The sequence below is a fragment of the Pararge aegeria genome, chromosome 1 (genome assembly GCF_905163445.1).
Source record: "Pararge aegeria chromosome 1, ilParAegt1.1, whole genome shotgun sequence".
Lineage (NCBI taxonomy): Eukaryota > Metazoa > Arthropoda > Insecta > Lepidoptera > Nymphalidae > Pararge > Pararge aegeria.
Window position 1 is genome coordinate 18,696,802 of NC_053180.1, and position 20,829 is coordinate 18,717,630.

General features: G+C 34.5%; 1 protein-coding gene across 3 annotated transcripts in view; it reads right to left on the reverse strand.

The window, feature by feature from the left end:
• The window catches only part of LOC120625910 (protein Wnt-7b-like), a 105,464-nt gene extending 85,333 nt beyond the window's left edge, over nt 1-20,131 (reverse strand). For all 3 annotated transcript variants that reach the window (XM_039893196.1, XM_039893188.1, XM_039893181.1), the window contains exon 1: nt 19,892-20,131. The gene's annotated coding sequence lies outside the window, so the exon portion shown is untranslated. The remainder of the gene's footprint in view (nt 1-19,891) is intronic.
• Between the last annotated feature and the right edge of the window lie 698 nt (nt 20,132-20,829).

The following is a 20,829-nucleotide window of genomic DNA, read 5'->3' on the forward strand; positions in this document are numbered from 1 at the left end:
CTTACCTTTAAGTATGATAGACTCATGGAGATTTTCATCATTTTATATCATCTGCATACCCTGTGCATACCTCTATGCACGTCACTGCTGTTGTATGGTTACCCCCTTAAATATTTATTTTACTCTATTTATTTTTAGTATTTTTTATTAAAGCGACATTATCTGGGAAAATTTCAAATGTCTGACGATTCAACACAGTTCATGATAAACAGTCTGGTGACAGGCGGACAAAAGGACAGACGGATGGACAGCAGAGTCTTAGTAATAGAGTCTCGTTTACTCTTTGGGTACGTAAATTGTTACACAGCGTTGCATTTCTATAAAAAAAAAACTATTTAAACTATTATCCCTAAGTTACAAGTACCACGTAAACGGGAATTAATTTTAGGCGGAGTCATAAAATACCGTGTACAACTAGTATTAAAAAAAAATCTTAGTTTCAAATATCGAATAGAAAAAGTATTATCCTCTCTCAATTATAACAGTACGTAATGGAAACCGGATTAAACTACAATAGTGTGCACATAGACCACCAGTGCATGAGCAAAAAACAATACAGCGATATTCGGACATGTCCAATTTAGTTAATCCGATGACTGACGGACATGCGATTGGTTTTTTATATAGATTTGTAAATTGCTAAGCACTAAATATATTAATATAAAGATAAATATACTTGGTATGGTAATTTCATGGTTATTATACTACTAGTTTTAACCCGCAGCTTCTACTGTATTTACTATGGGTAGTTGTGTAAAAGCCGTAAAAAACCGATTATTAAACCATGCTCAATAACTTCTAGTCCTATGTTACTTTGCGTCCTTTCAACTCTATGCTTTATTTAATAATAAATAAATATACTACGACAATACACACATCACCATCTAGCCCCAAAGTAAGCGTAGCTTGTGTTATGGGTACTAAGATAGCTGTTGAATATCTTTATGAATATAATACATATAAATACTTATAATATACAAATAAATACCCAGACACTGAAAAACAATCATGTTCATCACACAAACATTTTCCAGTTGTGGGAATCGAACCCACGGCCTTGGACTCAGAAAGCAGGGTCGCTGCCCACTGCGCCAATCGGCCGTCAATATATCTATCGGCCGTCAATATAATATATCTGTGTTATAGTTAATAAAAAAAAAAAAATGTTTTTCCGTCTTGTTAATGCAAGTGGCCCTGTCGTATTAACAATATGTAAAAATTGAATGAAGGACGATCTTTACGCAAAAATAATAATTTCTTGAAAACCACCCTTGTTAATTTTATATAGGTAATGAGTGATAGTTTATTTTTAAAAACGCGCTAGACTTAGGATATTTCCTCTCCCGGTTATTAAGGGGCTCCGCGCTGCCCACATCTGAGTTTTCCTAGGTTCAATAATTTGACCTACTTGTTGGAGGGCGTGTGCGTTTAATTTATTTTTAAGTTAATTGACGGACCAAGCAGTAGGCTCATGTTTAGTAAACCAACAGAGCAAAACTTCGTAGGGCATGCAAGAAACACCCAAAAAACGGAATACAATTCGGAGATTTATAATTTCTGAATTGTTTGGTTGCAATTTTTACAGAGAAGCACCGCCAAACAATGCCCCGTAGAAACTGATGCGGGTAAAGGTAGCCCACTATCGATGACATGCATCGTAATGTATTTATTTATTTATTACCAAAAATTTAAAATTAACATACAAAGGACAGGATTTCTAAAAATATCAAATCCAGAAGTCCTCGAATGTGAAAAAAAGTGAAGAGTAGAGCTGAATAGGTACTTAAAGTAATAACTGATACGAATAGAACACAGAGATACAATACATAGACATATACAGATTATGCTATGCAAAACTAGAGTTGAAGTGTCAATGGGTGCGGGTCGTGGCATATAGATCGAAGTACAGATAGCCGTTGGGGCCTGAGGTAAACGCAGCGTTCGCCGGCCCCCAACGAGGTGGACAGACGACATCAAAAGAGTCGCTGGGAAGTGGGAGCCACTGGAAACAAGCGGCCCAGGACCGTGAATTTTGGAACTCCCTACAAAAGACATGTCCAGCAGTGGACGTCAATCGGTTGAAGGGATGATGATGCAAAACTAACTTGTAGGAGAATAAAAAAGAAGATATCAATATATCAGATATCTGCGCGATAACAAAACATTCGTATGAACTAGCTCTACATGCGTACTAGCTCATCATGACTCATACGAGAGTCATGATATTTATGTGCATTGTTAAATAAATACGCTGGGGCCACGGATTGGATCGTGATCTCTGGGAGGAATTATTTGACCGAGATGCAAAATAGTGTCTATTTTGATTTAGATTATAGCGCGTATCGCAGCAGGGGGCGTTTAAGGTTAAAGGTATTATAGGCGTATTGGGTCAATCATTATTCTATAGGCGCGTTATCAGTACAAGCTCATTGGGAAATCAGCGATGTCCACCCTTGTGTCTCGGAGAGCACGTGAAGCCGATGTTAAGTGAAGCGTGGTGAGTTTAAACATCTCATCCCCTCCGATTACTAACTCAAAAGCCAGTTACGCTAAATATCTATAGAACAATCAAATCTCAAACAAAATTTGTAGACTTCTAATTGGTCTCCTACATACTTTCGATTCTTTATTGTCGTTTACGGCCGAATGGCGCAGTGGGCAGCGACCCTGCTTTCTGAGTCGAAGGCCGTGAGTTCGATTCCCACAACTGGAAAATGTTTGTGTGATGAATATGAATGTCTTTCAGTGTCTGGGTGTTTATATGTATATTTTAAGTATTTATGTATCCTATTCATAAAAATATTCATCAGCCATCTTAGTACTCATAACACAAGCTACGCTTACTTTAGGGCTAGATGGCGATGTGTGTATTGTCGTAGTTTATTTATTTAGTTTCGTATAATAAAGACGATTAATTATTTTTAAATTACTTTTTGACGACAATTATTACAATTATTTAGTCAATGTAGTTCATAATTATTTTTAGTATTGAAATTAGTTGAATACTAAGTACTTGCAAAGTTAACAAAACGAACCGACTTGAGACCTTTGACTTTTTATTGACTGATATAAGAAAAGAAATATATCTATATTTTGGAAGAATATAGATATATTTTGGAAGTCAGTTAAAAAGTTAGCATTTAAGTTGTTTTCAGCATCATGTCTTTAGTCACTCCTTTAGGAGTGTTTGAAAGAAAAAAACGCTGTTTTGCAATCTATACAATAATACCGCGGTACAAGTGAGAAAAGAAACACACATTATATTTATTTATCCGGGAATTACTCACAAGAAATGGAGATGTTTTCAGTTTATTTAATTTGTTAATTTATTTACCTAGTTTATAAAGAACTAGCTACTAGAACTTGGAATAGGTATTATTAACAGGAAGATATTATTAACTATCTTATTAATAAATGTCACATAAAATGAATAATGCTCATTAGTCTACGCTTTGTTCCGTTTGCACTCGGTCATTAATACTGCATGTGTTTTGTATTAATAGAAAACTATTCCGTGTTTATTAATAACTCAAAAGATGCAGATACCACGAATTTAAGTTAAATTATTATCGTAATATTACTATGCTCTCCTAAGAAGCAGAACAGTTAATTTAGCGAATTATCATCCACTTTAGCACATAAAAAAAGGGAGGTAGCGTTGCATTTAAGGCAGTGATATAACATCATTTTCTTGTCATCTTTTTTACTACATCTCAGATGACTTATAAGGGAAGAACGTGAGAGACCAGACCAGACCCAGACCAACCGCGGGTGTGTCAGCTGACACACCCGCGGTTGGTCTGGGATTGGAATTGCGAAAGACGTTTTAAAAGATAAGCACGCTGGCTGAAACTATTATCATAAATAGTTCACGTCATACCGGGCTGAAAAAAATCATCATCAAAAATCATCGTGGAGGGGAGTTTATTCGTCAGCTGCTCACGTGAACTTATAAAAAAGCACGTAGTCAGATATTTTAGTACATTATATAGTATTATATTTTAGTAGTATATTAAAATTTTAGTAATATTTTGTTAATATTTTAGTAGTACATTTTAGCACGTAGTCAGTGAAATTTAACTATGTGATTGTTAAAATAATTAAATAAGAAAACAACAATCAGCTGCGTGTGTAGCGGTGGAAATGCGGTCTGAATCGGAAATGTGGTGGAAATTATGATGATTAACATGTTAATACAAATGAAGGAAAGATAAAGAAGTATCAAAAGCTGGTTGCATGACGAAAAACCTATCAAGTCTGGGGTCGATGTTAAAAATATCATAAGAACGCAAGCAGAAGTTACTAAAAATTTTTTTTCGCTTAGTAATCTAAAGAACACATAAAAAATGTATGAATACGGATGAAATGGTTGAGTAACATCATTATGGTGGAAGTCTTTGAGGCTTCTGTCTAGGCTAGTTACCATTTTATGTCGATCAAGTTGTGCCGTCAGGCAATCTAGCGTTCCGATACGATGATGAGTAGGAACCAATTAGGATTATGGTATAACTGCCAACCCCTAACATGTTAGCTCGCTACCACCTTACACTGCATCTTCACTTACCACCAGGTGAGATTGCAGTCAAGGGCTAACTTGTTTTGGGATACAAAAAAATATGGTAGGTATTAGATAGAATACTAGATATATATTTTATTGCATATAATTTGTACAAATGGCTAAAAAGATAATACGAGATAGATATGGAACCGCGACCGTGTCGTAATCTTTTGAGTTATATTAATTCTATTAGACGTTTTTTATATGATCAATATGTCAATCTATTTAGAAATAATCTATGTTGGGAACCATATAATATTATTGCACCAAATAATAACATTACATATTGAATAAGAGCAGGCTTTATTTGCTACATTCCATGAAATCAGTATGGTGCACTTTTAATTTCTTCAATCTTTTACGCACCAAACAGATCTTCGGGAATGTACTCTCTACGCGCGTTTCGCTCCGACACCGGATCATCCTCAGGAGATGTTGTCTTTACAATGAAAAATTGGTCAGTGACGCGTACATACGTATTTGTGGAGTATAGCAAATTAAACTTTATTTTCATAAAAAAAACTATGTTACTCAATCATAGTTTTCGTATGCACTCAGAATAGTTGCAGTTTCAAAAACTTTCGTTCATATTTCAATCTATAAAACAAAGTGCAGGTTAACACCATAAGCATTAAAAATAAACTTTATAACCACCAGTCTGAGTGCAAAGATTATTACGTCTTTCATTTAGCACTTGATATCTAAAGTGGTCTCAGTTGCATACCAAATGCTCTCCTATTTTATCTTATTTTGACATTTGGAAAACGTTCATCTATTTTCTAGGTCTCAGTAATAATAAACATAGCAGCTACCGTTAGCAAATTGATTTAGTTCACTACTAGGTTTGATTGCTTACATTATTTTTGCACTAATGGTATGCATAAACAGCTTATGGCTAGGTGATCGAATTAGAAATGAGGAGATCCGTAGAGTAACCAGAGTTATCAGTACTCTAGTCCATGATTTGTACACTCCTATCGAATGCCGGTTTCAAATATTGCTTCTCTGTAAATTTACTCGGAGTAAAATTGAATTTATTTACCTTATTTTAAAACTCAAATCCATCTACACTTCTACAGCAAGCGCAAAACAAACTTTGCACAACACAAAAAATATCCATTTTGCTTTGACGTTTCATTGTTTCGATGCTCGAAAACGAATCCTCTATTGCGAGCACGTAAATCTTATACGAAGCATAATGTCTAGAAAAAGTATCGAAGCTAACATTATCAATGTTAGCTTGGTTATCTGGCTTAGTTTGTTGTGGGCTCTTCTTAGACCAGGGCGCGTTTGGAACCCTCCTAGCTTTAGTTTTAAGTTAACGAATGCAGTTATCACCATCACTAACATTATTGTAACATGTTAAATGTATAAACGCTTCATAAGTGCCTGTAATAAGGTCTACATGAATAAACATTTTTGAATTTTGTTTTTTTTTTATATGGTTGGTTTGGTGTAACACTTACGCGTCACGAGATAGATGTACAAGAGAATTATTTAGTGGCATACATCTTAGCCCTGAAGGTTTTAGAGTTTCGATCTTGCACCCCCAACTAGTTGGGGAGACGACATCAAATGATACACACAATCGTTGACTGAGGGCTGGCTTACTACGCTAGAATAAGTATTGTTTTAATATAATATGACTTTTGGTTTCAGAATTACTAAAGTTGTGTTTGTGAAAAGTTTGTAATTATTTCCTCGTTGGTTTTGTGGTTAGCATGTTTTACTAAGAATCACAAAGACCTGGAATCCCGTCATGGTTATAATCTTTACTCGTTAAAGCCCACTAGCCTACATTGGAGCAGCGTCGTGGGTCTATTGCCGGTGCCTAGCAGTGGGGTGTTAATAAGCTGATGATGACGATGTAGAATCAAATATATCTATTTGTATAAAAATACATAAACAAATATTTTATTAACTTTTTGGTTTATCCCACTTCTGAACTGATGGTCTATCACTGCAACACATAAAATGATAATGACCGCCATAAATACATAGTTTATAATATGTGATTTATATCCGATGCCATTGGATTCGTGTAAGACAGCCATCTTTTATGTATTTTCACCTTCTACAGTGAGACTTCATTGTGCGCCAAATGCAACTGTATAAATAATTAATATTAATATGTGTAAAGCAGGTTTATTTTCCTGTCAGTTTGTCTGTGTGGATTTCAATTTAATAAAATACTTGTTTGTGCAAAATTTTTCGTAATAGTATTCTTATTTTTTTTAATTGGCACTATTGGATAGAAGCAGGCGTTACTTTGCGGAAATCCATGTATTGTTTACTTAACAATTATTCATTGTAAAGTCAACATCTCCTGAGGATGCTCCGATTTCGGACGTGACGAAACGTGCGTAGAGGGTACATTGCCGAGGATCTGTTTGCTGTGTAGTATACGGATTGAAGTAATTATAAATGACACCATGCAGATTCATTTGCTGTTCGCGGAGTATAGCAAGTTAAGCTTAATTTTCGTAATTAATTGGCACTGGCCAAGAGTGACTGGTATACTTAAAACTTATGGTAACGCTATGAGGAATTCACAGGTAGGATTCCTCACGAAAGCAAGTGATATATAAATATATATTTTTTACAGCGCACATAGTTACGAAAAGTTATAGATGCGCGCCCGGGATCAAACTCGGTCACCCTAAAAGGGTGGCCGAAGCTCTAACCACTAAGCTATAACCGCTTAAAATAAAGGTTACCATCATCAAAAGTCGTGCCGTTTAGTCGCCAGGCTTCTTCTTCCCGCGTTTGTCGAGGCGACTAAGAGAATATAGCAAGAATTCAAATCAAGAGCGAATCTGAATTGAATCTTCTAGGCAAGCGCTCTCCACCTTAGGATGCATCATCGCTTACCATCAGGTGTGATTGCAGTCAAGCGCTCGTCTATAAATATAAAAAAAAAAACGGAGAACAGACAGCAGCTTTTTCTGTGCCACTACTACCATCTACTGCGATCATTAACCCCAGCCGCGTGCACAGGGTTTTTGACCAGGGTATGCATAAAGAAGGAATATGCCATAAAATGGAAAAATACTTCGCATTTATGAGTTATACTAAAATTTTAGGGTAGGCAGAGCTTTTGGGAATGTATGAAGTGCACGCCACTGATCAACCCGCCTTCCCAGCTTGGGGATTATGGGCAAACTCCCATTAGTAGAGGCCTTTAGTCGAGAACCTAAAGTAATCAGTAATTTTATAATTTGTATTAGTCTTTTTTCCTACACTTGGAGGAATCATCTATTTTATAAATTTAAAATGCATATAAAAATTTTGATTGGTTGAAGCGCTCAGGCCGCGTTTGCCAGAGAGTCGCAGGGTCTAGTCCTGTCAGTGCCGAAAAATTTTATATGTATTTTAATTATATATGCATTATAATTCTTTGCATTAGGCATAGGTATTGGACATCAAAAGCGTTATTTCCGAAAAGATACACACATAGCTGGGTAAATTAACCAGTGCATAGTAATTCATTTATAGTACAAGACCCCCCGCGGTGATAATTGTCGGTTTTGTTGTAAAACGTAACAGAATTGTGCAATTTGTAAACTTGTTTGTTGTATTAATAATCAATTAGCTATTATCTGTAGCTCTATCTTTTTCTACGTGATTTTTCTGTGTTTCTGCAAGCATCAAGTGTAAGTCATCGCTTATGGGTGCTCTACACGTCAGATTGTAGATGTTCGGATTTGTTTTGTTGCGCTTAAGTAAAAAAAAGTTGCTTTTTAATTTTGTTGGTAAATGTTGTAGAATAAATAGCCTAACTGACTCTCACATACACTGTCTAATCATTAAATCTCACACACACACACACACACACATAAATACTTTTTAGAAGTAGGTTTAGCTATAAGCTCAAGACTACAAACCATATATATTGCATTAGTCTCAAAAATATAAACCATTATTGTATTTTCCATTATAATGTTTTTATAAGCCCTATAATTTTATGGGATAGAAGCATTTTTATTTCATAAGCAACAAATTCGAGACGTATGCGATGTAGGTGTATCACGTAGAAACGTTTTTTTGGGATAAAATGAGAACCAAATGTCTCCAGGACGCAATCCATCTCCGTGGCAAATTTTATCTAGTCGGGTTAGCGGTTGAGCCAAAACATGGGAAAGAATAAACAAACAGACACAATATCATATACTTGATAGTCCATAAAACATCGCGGACGTGTAGAGCGATCATTTCATCATTATTATTCACCACAGTGTAATTAATTGATAGAGCTGGCACCCCGCTGTGATGTTAATTGTCTGTTGTGTTGTAAATGTAACAGAGCAGCTACAAATTGTGTAGCTTATTGTATAATAAATAAATTAATTATTGTTTATTATTTTTTAATACCATATTGATACGTTTATGATATTTTCTACGTCTTTCTACATATGTTTTCATTTTAATAAGGTTTATCAATAAGTACTCCGAGGAAATATAGGTTTTTATTCAATCCGTATTCATAGCAGAACTATGAACTGGCATGAAGCAATTCCGCGTATTCTTTTTAATATAATACTAGCAGACCCAGCCATGCGTTGCTGTGGTTTTCTTGTTTTTCATTCAATTATTAGGTACTATTGGTATTATTAAGGAAGTTATTGGTAATCTGTCTAATAATGTAAAGTTCAAAATATATAATGTAAAAATTGAGATATAAACTATTCTATTTCTTAAGTAGGAACAAAACACACATTTAAAAAAAATTAAAATCGGTTCAGTAGTCTCGGAGCATCGTGAAACTAAAATTATATAAAAGCTTGGATATGGATATGGATTGCTCTTTCTTCATAGCTCTATATTAACTCGACTGTGAGATGGTTATAACAAAAAAAAAACCTTTCTTGTGGGCTCTTCTTAGAGCAGGGCACGTTTTGAACCCTCCTAGCCTTAGTTTTAAGTTAACGAATGCAGTTATCACCATTACTAATATCAATGTTAACTTGTTAAATGTATGAACGCTTCATAAGTGCCTGTTAGTAAGTCTTATTGAATAAAACATTTTTGAAAATGAATTTGAATTCGGTGCAGATCTTTACAGGAAGAAGATTTCTACCAGGATACCTATAGACTAAGAAGGCAGTCAGCTTAATGAAGGATATAAAGTTAAATGTTTTTAAGGCGTTTGACATAAATTATCATATATTGGTATCTTATAGTTGGACAATTATATGATAACGTTAATAAAATTCCGTTTTTGCTCCTAAATTAGATTGAAAGAATAAATTCTAATAATCTTCGTAGTTCTTCATATCGAAAGTTATTATTTACATTTATTCTTAACCACATTTCTGACTAAATAATCTATGCTACAATATTTTTTTTTTATATGAAGTATTTAGTTATTTATTTAAATTTTGGGATAAAATAAAAATAGCACCACATACGTTACGTGTTTCAAATTTTTTAATTTAATTACTAATTTTTAGTGATATTTCCTCCAAGTAGTGGGACTGTGATTTATGAAAATATATATTTATTACCAATGTTTCCTAGAATGCATCAAATATTTCCCAAAAAATCTAATCGGGTCATGATTTTAATATTCATTTTGAAATTGCTTAAAGGTGTTGAAAATGTATATTTCTTTCCAGAACAAAAATATGTGGCATAATCCCCTTATCAGCAGTTTCGTACTAAGACTCCGTCTTAACGTACGGAATCCTTAGTGAGGGAGTTATAGTCGCACATGGCCGGTTTTTATTGTCTTAAATCAATAAATCGGCGGGCGCGTATCGTTTTACAATCGCACGTATAACGAGGTGCCGTAATAAGTGATTGTAAATTTTATTCGGTTACGTATTCTCATAATATAGGTAGGTATGTTATATTCCGGTGATTCATCGATTCATTTTATTGTACTCTAGAATTTTTCTAATTTTATATCCCATGTTCTTTACCGGTGCGCTAATTAAAATTGTTATTAAATTGATTTATAAGTCATTCGCAGTTTATTATCATCATCGACGAATATATCAATGAATGGATACTATCAACCAACAGCGATTCAACTCCTTTTATACGATTTTTTTTTAAAGTAGACTCTTACACACCTGACACACATGACCACACACACGCACACACACACACACACACACAACCTTCGTTACAATACATTTTTAACGATCATTATAAACGCGTGGTCATACTCGTGAAAAAGTCACGAAACAATGAATGAATCAATGAATACACTTTTACTGTACACCACATAAAAATACAGGAAAAATTATAAAAAAACTATGTATGATGTATAAAATTAGGCGGCCTCATCGCTACATAGCGATCTCTTCCAGCCAACGGATGGCGTAAAACACAGCTCAAGACGAGAGGTAGGTGGTGCATATAAATATATTTATAAATATACAATGAAAATAGCAAAGACTTATTGGTGCTAAACCTTAAAAGAGCACCATGCGGCGGCACTATATAACATGTATTGCCAAGTAGATAGTAGGATGTAATCTAAGCATGATTTAACTGAATACAGCAAGCAAATATGTTCATTGTTCAGGTGCTCGTAAAGCCGTTTTAAACAAGGTTATTCCGTACTTTCTTTATAACAAAAATAATACGTAGTTTATTCGTGGTCCGTAGAGTAGTTCATGAGTATTCCAAGAGGTGGCGCTAATTTGTTTTTAGCAACTTTTATATCTACAGTTTCTATTCACGAAATCGAGTCTACTATACGATGTTATGTGCGTTTTATCAATTTAATATCATTTTTATAATTTTTATAATTTTTATTAGTGTTTTTACCTACACTTGGAGGAATTATCAATTTTATAAATTTAAAATGCATATAAAAAATTTCGGAACCGACAGGATTTGAACCTGCGACTCTCTGGCCTTCTGGCTTATTTCAAACGTGTCTCATTGTAATATGGACCTTTGAAAAAGTAGATCGAAACTGCAACGTTTCCTACTAGATGACGCTACAGTCGCTATAAGACTGATGTGAAAGGCATATACTAATTTCGGCGTCGACGGTAGGAGAGCCGTAGCTTAATTGGAGAAAGCGCTCAGGCCGCGATTGCCAGAGAGTCGCAGGTTCAAATACTGCCTGTTCCGAATTTTTTTATATGCATTTTAAATTTATAAAATTTAATATCACTTTAACATTGAAGGAAAACATCGCGAGGAAACCTGCATGCCTGAGAATTCTCAATAATGCTCTCAAAAGCGCGTGAAGTTCACCAATTGGCCAGCGTAGTGGACTAAAGCCTAAACCTTACTCATTGTTGGAGACCCGTGCCCTGTAGTGGACCGGTTATGTGTTTATGGATGATAATGATACGAGTGTCGGGGTATAACATTTAAGAGCTAACATATCGTTCAATAAAATGATGTGGTAAACATGCCACCTTGATATAATTCGCCAATAAATCATTTTATTAATCATGTTTATGCAATATGTCAAGCTAACTTCAACATCCCAAAAAAGTATGGGTGCCAATTAATTTTTATCGGCTTATTGAAACCTATGGATTTGTGAAAATTAATTTATCGTGATTTATAACTTAATAGGCCACTTAATACTTTTAAGGTTTTATCGTGCAAATTATTTCCGAATTGTTAAGTTTTATTGCCAATTAGATGAAAATGGTTGCTTCTGTTTAACATATACTTATAGGTTGTAACTTATCATCATCATTGTCATATCAAGCGAGCAGTGGCGTGCACTTCATACATGCGTAAAAGCACTGCATACTCTAAAAATGATAGATAACCCGTATAGGAGGAGAATTTTAGCCGTTATATTAAATTTTCCTGCATTATGCATTCCCTGGTAAGGAACCCAAGGCACGCAACTGCAAGCGAGGCACGTCCCGGTCCATCGCTGGATATAGCCAGCTAATCGGTGGTCTACCAACATTGCGCTTTAAGCGTTGCTTTTAGTTTTGTTGGTAATATTTATAACACATCGAACCTCAACCGGAGATTTTTCAAACGAAAGCATAGAGAATTCAAACACTGCCAGTGAGGATACAAGCTAAGAGCAATAAGTTGAAAGAAGGATATAAAGATGTGGACTATTTTTCTACAAGCTTTTCGTCCGCGTTGGTTTTTTTTTTAAAGCATCCCGAAGGAACAGTTCTTTGAGTATGTTTGTGAGTTTGTATTTCTTATTTTAATCCCAAGTATCGGCTATAAATATACCAAATTACATTCAAATCCGTTCAGTAGTATTTGCTCGATGCGCAACAGACATACTGACAAACAGCAATACAGAAAAAAAAAACAATAATTGCATTTTTACTTTCTATTGCTTATTTCTAACGTCTCCCAGAATATCTATTTGCAAAAATATTTAATGTACAGCACGGTTCTCATAATTCGGAAAACTTTGCAGTGATTTAGAGAAAATAAGGAATAAATAGAAACGGCGTTAACTTTAGAAAGCTCGAACGCGTTAACAGCCGTAAAAATACTTTTCATTACTTCTAATTATCCATTAAATCCAATCAAACGGACTGTTATGAAACTTGGTAAATCTGGTCCATGTTGTAACGGAACGAGGAAATTAAAAAAAAAAGGTTAATTGATGAAAATAAGTTTGCGACGACAGGTGTGCGGTGAGCCTTAATTAATAAAACGAGTTTAAAAATATGATCTGACGACGGAAAAGAACTCATTACGGCGTTTTTACTTCACGTCGCGCAATCCGTACTTGTTAAAATACCATTTTTAGATTCACTTTAATTTGACGAAAGATCTTTGAAAAAAGCTTGTGTTTTTGCCTTAAGTAAACTTTGAAATCTTTATTTTTGTTAATATTCGTTTGAATTTGACAGGATAGCTCAATTTTACGTTTTTAAAATTAATTCAGTTCTGACGTATGTGAAAGTATATTAATGTTTTGATCAATTGATTCGCTTATAATATAACAAAGAATCAAAAAACGGACTAAGTTTTAAAGCCACTACAAAGTAAAAACTAAATTATTTTGCTTGCACAAGTATGCAATGATTTGTACTCAACTCAACTGAGCTGACCGATTTTTCTGTTAAGATAGGATACATTTTTAACACAAAAAAGGAAAACTAACGGTTGCCATGGATTCAAAAATAGCGTGGACGGAGTCGCAGGCGCAAGCTAGTTTAATAATGTGTTTTAAATCTTCGATTGATTTGATTGATTTCGGAAGCGGTGATAGGCCAGTGGGTTGGACTTTGACTTCAAGCGGGGGGGGGGGGGGGGGATTTCCCAGCACACACCTCTAACTTTCCTAAGTTATGTGCGTTTTAAGCAATTAAAATATCACTTGCTTCAACGGTGAAGGAAACTCAGAGTTCTTCATAATGTTCTCAAAGGTGTGTGATGTCCACCAATCCGGACTGGGCCAGCGTGGTGGACTACGGCCTTAACCCCTTCTCACTGTGGGAGGAGACCCTGTACTGGGCCGGTATTGGTTTGATATGATGATGATGAATTATTTCGGGTCTTTGTAAACAAGATTGAGTACTACACTGCGCAGTATGAAAGCCCCTACAAAAATGAAAGTCCATCTGTCAAAATATTGACGATGGTGAAGATTTACAACTTTCATTAAAATACTCCCCTCTATTTAATCATCCGCAGACGTTAATAACGTCCCATTGCAGGGCACAGTCATAGGAGAGTTTTACATCATAGACCCACCACGCTGCTCCAATACGGGTTAGTGGGCTTTAACGACTATTACCAAAGTAAGGGACTACAACCAGGACAGACAGCTTTACATGCCCTCCGAGGCAAGGGGGTTGACGGCCGATTGGCACAGTGGGCAGCGACCCTAAGTATTCATTAAAAAAAAATCATCAGTCAAATTAGTAGGTACCTATAACACAAGCTATACTTACTTTGGGGCTAGATGGCGATGTGTGTATTATCCTGGTATAATATTTTATTAATTTCCAAACTCCGGGAAAAATACATAATACCTTGTATAAATTTGAACCTGGCCCGGGATTCTACCCAAGAACCTTATGATACGTAGTTGAACACGCTTACCATTTGACCAAAGAGGCAGACCTCTATATTTAGCTAAACTATATTCATTGAAACCGTAGAAACAAATTTACATAACTTTTGGATTTGACCGTGTTCTGTGCTTGTTATCAGTAGCAGAAATCAATATAAAATGTCTCAAACAAATTCGTGAGGTGACAAAACACTAACCCATTTGAATAAATTCTCTATTCTAAATGCAAATTTTGCGTGTCAGTTGTTTTATTTGTTTACTTTTTAACTTTTACACCTTTTACAATCATTAGATCAGATGTACCTAAACTGAAAAAAGCACCTTGCTTACTTGTTTTAACGAGAAAATTGTTTCATCTAATGCGGGATAATTGGACTGTAGGCTAGTATAATTTAGTAATGTAACTTGTGATTGAAAAGTGATGAAAAGTGACGATGATGTAAATGATCTAGGAAGTGATTATCATCATCATCATCATCAGCCCATCACCTACCCACCACGGGTACGGGGGTCCTCTCTAAATGAATTAAATTAAATTATACATACTCAGACACACATCGCCATAGTCCCAAAGAAATCATAGCTTGTGTTATGGGTACTGAGATCACTGACGAATATTTTTATGAATAATATACATAAATACTTATAACTACTACTACTAATATTATAAATGTGAATGTAAGTTTGTTTGTTACGCTTTCACGCAAAAACTACTTCACCGATCCTCATGAAACTTTGTACACATATTCTTGGAAGTGTCAGAAGTAATATAGGATACTTCTTATCCTGACATTAAGCTCGGTTCCTTTGGGAGAGGGAAAAAGTGTTTGACGATTTTACACCATAACTCCTACAAATTATAAACGATTTAAATAATAATTTTTGTACTATAGAGGTAATAATGTGTTTAATTTTCCCCAAACTTTGTGTAGATCTGAATGTGGTTGGAGATAGAGGACAGAACTCTTCATTTAAGGCTTAGCGATACTGAACACTTTAATTTTTTATAGAACTACAACTAAATTTAATGCCACATGAAAACAACAAAATCAAACGCAGACGAAGTCGCGGGCAACAGCTAGTATACATGGAAACACCTAGACACTGAAAAACATTCAAGCTCATCACACAAACATTTTCCAGTTTTGGGAATCGAACCCACGGCCTTGGACTCAGAAAGCAGGGTCGCTGCAAACTGCGCCAATCAGCCGTCAAAATGTAAAAGGGCTTAGGCAGTTCCACCACGCTGGCAAAGTGTGGATTGGTAGCCTTCACACGCCTTTGAGAACATTGTGGAGAACTCTCAGACATGCTCGTTTCCTACACCGTTAAAACAAGTGATATTTAATTGCTTAAATTTAAAACGCATATAACTCATATAAAGTTTGAAGACAACTATCTTTTCTCCCTTCTATTTATTAATATTGCTCTACATTGAAATATTTAGATTTTTTTATTGGAGATTTTATGTAGAATTATTTATATCGGAGGGAACTTTATAAATCGTTACTGAAGCCAAGTTTTATTTTTCTTTTTGTCTGCCAAACAACTCTCCTTTTTAAATTATTAGTACCGTTACTAGTTATGTGTATAAATTAAAATAAACAGAAATGTTATTAGCAGTTAAAAATATTAATATAGTATATCATAATATATTAGTTTATAATAATTTTACACCACCTATTTGTTCTCGCTCTTGTTGTCCTTATCCCTAGGTTGCCTGGGAAAAAAATATTATAAATTCAAAATTCATTTATTTCAAGTAGGCCTAATATAAGCACTTTTGAAACGTCAAGTCTGTCTGTTTGTAGCGACTCTACCACCGGTTCGGAAGGCGGATTCTACCGAGAAGAAGCCGGCAAGAAAATTAGCAGTTGCTCTTTTCCAGCATCAACAATTATATCATTTTATATTTTAACATTCATTTTTCTATCTTGTGAGAGATGAAAGCGGAGCCGGATGCTTCCAAGCAACCTTTTCATTAAGAAATTCATCAATTATAAAGTAACCTTGCTGTAATAAATGTGTTTTAACATATTCTTTAAATTTATGCATGGGTAGCTCAAAAATTACCTTAGGAATCATATTATAAAAGCGTATACTCAATCCCACAAATGACTTCTGTACCTTTCGCAGACGATATGCAGATGTCACTCATTTATGATCATTTCTTGTAAGTCGACCTTTTATATCCACTTTTTGTTTATAAAGCTTCTTGCTTCTAAGCTTCTAAGCGATAAGGCCGCCTTTCGTATCCTACTCCAGTCTTTGTGTTTCTTTCTATTCGTCCTTTGTTTTCCGAACTATGTATTGGTGTATAAATAAAGAGTTTAAATAAATAAACAAAAAGTTGCGTGCCGAGGAATTAAATCGGTTCCCCCGAAAGGAAAGCCGAAGTCTTACTCACTAGCCTATCACCGCTTATTCATGAAGTAATAATATTGTCCGCCGATGCCATATTGGATTTATCATGACGTTATATTATAGTCTATTATAACATTATAACATTCGGAACGCTGAAAAGGTGCCAGTGTCACCTTTTACGGTTAAAAAGGGTCAATGGGTCAAACTTCACCATTTGCGATTTTATTTTTAATTCATTTACAAATAGGAGTGAATAGAAAAATTATACTTGCGCTTACATAAAGGCTTAAATTAATTATACGAATATAAAAAGCAATTAAAAGCGACGAAGGTGTCGCTTGACAGTCAATAGTAACTGCTCTTTCGGATTAACTAGAGCGAAGCAAACCACACTCAACTGTGAACTGCGGTTTGACGGGTGGAATAAAAAAGTATTTTAATAAAAAGTTAGCGATGTGTCACTATTGGGTAATCCCTATCCCACATATATATATATATATATATATATATTATACTAATATAAGAAGTTAAAGAGTTTGTTTGTTTGTTTGTTTACTTGAACGAGGTGATCTTAGGCACTACTGGACCGATTTGAAACATTATTTCATTGTTGGTCGATTAAACTATCTTATCGCAGAAGGTATAAATAATTTTATAAATTTAAAATGCATATATCGGAACCGGAAGCATTTGAACCTGCAACTCTCTGCGACAAATAGAGATCGACGGTAGGAGAGCCGTAGCTTAATTGGTTAAAGCGCTCAGGCCGCGATTGTCAGACAGTAGCAGTTTCAAATCCTGTCGGTTCCGAAATTTTTTATATGAATTTTAAATTTATAAAATTGATAATTCCTTCAAGGGTAGGTGAAAACACTAATAAAAAATATAAAGGTATATGTTCTTTAAATTGTATAGTATTGATGTTGAAAAGGAGCGTTATAAAGTTTGTAAGTTAATTCACGTTGATTTAACCGTTGGGTGGGTATAGGCTTTGGATTGTGGGTTAATTGACGGTGTTGTCTCCGTTTGTTTAACAACTTCGTGTACTACCATGTAATTTTTATTATTGGATGATTGTTTCCACTCTTGTAAATCTTAAGTATAGGACCGGTTACAATACATTTGCTTTTTTGTGATAACGACTAAGACACCGGTAGGTACCTTTGCATCGTTCGAGTTTATACAGGACTGAAGTGTATCGATAATGCAGTCGTATTTATATCAAAATACCCACCAACTCAATGTCATGAACATTGGTTGTTAATCAAATATAATTTCAATTGTTCTTGAAAACTATTTATTAATTAAATAATAATTATTGGCGTATTTTTAAAAATCCTAATTAATTTAACACAATATCTGGCAAATTTTAATTTATAGTTATCAAAAGTTTAATTATATACCCACTTTAAAAAATACCTGTAACACGTGTCAATAAATCAATTCAAAGATGAGTGAAAAGAAAGCTTTTGTTATAGTAATTTTATGAAGTGGGTAAATATCCAACCTTTTGATAACTATAAATTCATATTTGCCTGATATTTTATTAAATTGATTAGGATTTTACAAATACCCTAATAATTATTAATTAATTCATAGATAGTTTTCAAGAAACATTTAAAATTATATTTGATTAATAACCAATGTTCATGACATTGAGTTGTTGAGAAGTCCTAATGCTCTGGAACTGCCAGTCAGTATCATAAATCATGTTTGTATTTCGGGAGTCTAGAATGGGGCAATGCTACGTGGTGGGACGAGGTACATTTTTACAGGAAACATTTACTTAATGATACGTACGACTTTACACAGACGAAGTCCGGGGAACCGCTAGTTATATATTAAAGCAGACGATTACTATTTTTATAAATATCAGTATAGGTAAAAAACATGCAACTGCAAAAAAAAATGCACTCTTTGCAATAAAAACAAGTTTTTTTTAGGTTACGCATGTTCTCTTTGACGTAGTTGTTTAAAAAACGAAGAGCCTACTGATTTGAATGAATCAATTTAGTTCTATGATATTTAATTTTCATATTTGAGCTCTGAGTCGCTCCACGGTCGACGAGATTATTTATATAAAAACATTTTACATAAAATTAAAAAATATAACTGAACTGAGAACCTTTCCTTTTTTGTAAGTTGGTTAATAAGTTATGAATTTGCCAATACGGCGTTGCTTATGTCTAGGCGGATTGCTAGACGTTAAGGTCCCAAGATAGCGGAAATGTAAAAAGTAGCGCTCATAGACTCCCTACGTTGTCCCCGTTCATGTAGAAACACGAAGTAAGAAGGATTGGCTCAATACCAATGGCACAAGACTGCAAGATACGGAGATTCTTAGAAAAGACCGATGTCTGTTAATCATTGCTAATATTATAAATGTGAAAGTTTGTTTGTCCTTCCTTAACACCCTAATTAAGCAACCCACACAATGGATTGAAATATTGCCCTTTATTCCCAGTCTGTAGTTCTATTGCCAGAACCACTGCTAAACCACAAATTTATTTTTCGCTAGTTTTGCTACTTAAAAGCACACCTTTGCACAAAACTATTGGAAAAAAAATTCTCACTATGTCTGTTATGTTAGGCATTTTATAATTATTTTCACTTTGGTTACTGCCTAAGGATACCACACAAACCGATTAAACGACGTTTACGATACTGGGTTGATACCGACCGAAGTTATTATATTATATAAAAACCGTCATACAACGTATAATAAGTTTTTACGATGAAACAATTGCTCGAATAGTTAAAAAAAAAAGAAAATGCATTATCTTTTTTTTTAATTATTTTGGTGTATTTTTATTTTTATTTATTTTCAGCTAAATTGAATGAATGAGAATTTCGCACATTATTACATAAACCAACGAATGAATATTTCATTTGTTATAAATTCAATTTAAAGAAATGTTTGACTTCAAAAATGTTTCGAGATTTTAGTATATTAAATATGCAAGAATATTATTCAAAATAAGACTTACGGCTTCACTAAGAATTTTACCTCAGTACTTAATTTAAAAAAGAAAAAAAGTCACTCAAAAAAAACACAGTCACATTCAGTCCACTGTTCAATGAATTAAAAGCGATCGCGTACCGAAAATTTTAGTTAACGCTTACGGAAAATCTTGTATTAAAATAATGTTTCCGTAAAACTTTTCACGTAAATTTCGGGCCGGTTATTCTAAGGCCCGTTCCACGCGTGCGTTCTAATCGAGCTCCCAGCATCCACTACGAGGGATTCGGAGTGAGTCGCATCATGTCACTTATTTTATTACTCTCGTAGAGTTTTGCGTTCATTACTCAGTTTCGTAGAACAATATGTCGGTTTAAGTTTAATTGCAGCGATGGATGTTGATTTCATCTCGAATTAATAAAGGTTTACTTTTATTTCTTTATCTATACTAAGTATCCTATTTCCATAAATTCATTTATTAGTACATAGTACTTGTTTTCGTTACCGCGTTTGTGCGTAAATTGCGCAGTTGTCATCAAATTATTTTCTACAACTTGACTGGTTATTGTTTTAATTTTTTTAATATCAAATTTAATTTCAAATAGGCTTATTGGAAGACGTTTTTGTAGTTTGGAACGTTTACGAGTAATTTTTAAATACAGAGTCACACATTATAGCTTATAACACCATTCTGAAGCCATCCATTTCACCATAATGAGCTGCTAATAATTAAATAAATTCTATTATAGTCGAGTAGCAAGCGGTGATAGCCCTCGAATTCACTTTCGGGGGGCCGAGTTCGAATCCCAGCACGCATCTCTAAGTTTTCTAAGTTATGTGCGTTTTAAGTAATTAAAATATCACTTGCTTCAACGGTCAAGGATAACATCGTTAGGAAGCCTACATGCCTGAGAGTTCTCCATAATGTTCTTAAAGTTGTGTGGATTCTACCAATCCGTACTGGGC